Consider the following 727-nt stretch of genomic DNA (forward strand, 5'->3'; position numbering starts at 1 on the left):
ATCGTCAGACACGTCTTAGTCATCTTCGTTCATGCTGGGACTCAAGGACAGTTTTCTAGGATAAACAGGCTTCCTCTTGCGGAAACATCAATTTTACCAGATCATTAAAGGAAAAACACTTTTTAGTGTGAAAACGAACACCGATAAACGTAGCGAGATTGAGAAACACATTCACGAAACAAAGCTGGGGGTTGACTCAGACTTTGACACGGGGATTGTGAGCAGCTCAGGGTGTACTCTGCCGTGGAAGGTAGGTTCCACAGTGCTTGTGCGGAAACGTGGCTCCTGTTTTTTGGGGCAGGGGCGCCCTAGAGATTGCTGGCTCTGCGCAGGGAAGGGCAGTTGAGTCAGAAGGGCCCGCTGCCACTGCAGACCCTTGAGAGGTGCTGGGATTCGGCGCGCGGCTCTGGGCAGGACTCCCCGGTGCAGCCCCGCTCGGAGCCCGGGCTGCCCTCCTCCCTCCGCTGCTGAGGGGGGCTGGAGGTGGGAGGTGTAGCAATCGGCTGGGCTGAGGAACTGGGGACCGCAGAGGAGGGGCGGAGGTCTTGGACCGCAGGCGGGGTGGAGCAGGGCCACTCTGCGCCCAGGATCCGGGCACCAGGGTCTGCCCCGGGGTCCCGCGGGCTACATCTCGCCCCTAACGGAGAGACCAGAGTGGCTAGAGGAGCCCCCATTTTGCCTTCCCTCACCAGGGGCCTTCTCCCCTAGGTGGTGATTAGAGTGGGCG

General features: G+C 59.7%; 1 protein-coding gene across 2 annotated transcripts in view; it reads left to right on the top strand.

Moving 5' to 3' along the window:
* Nucleotides 1-211: 211 nt before the first annotated feature.
* Nucleotides 212-727, top strand: part of CERS2 (ceramide synthase 2) — an 8,731-nt gene continuing 8,215 nt past the window's right edge. Inside the window, exon 1 of one of the 2 annotated variants that reach the window (XM_023724534.1) lies at nt 212-250. The gene's annotated coding sequence lies outside the window, so the exon portion shown is untranslated. Of the gene's footprint in view, nt 251-580; nt 709-727 lie in introns of those variants that run through there. The other variant, XM_004389566.2, reaches the window with a different exon arrangement.

This window comes from Trichechus manatus, unplaced genomic scaffold (assembly GCF_000243295.1).
Source record: "Trichechus manatus latirostris isolate Lorelei unplaced genomic scaffold, TriManLat1.0 scaffold00250, whole genome shotgun sequence".
NCBI lineage: Eukaryota > Metazoa > Chordata > Mammalia > Sirenia > Trichechidae > Trichechus > Trichechus manatus.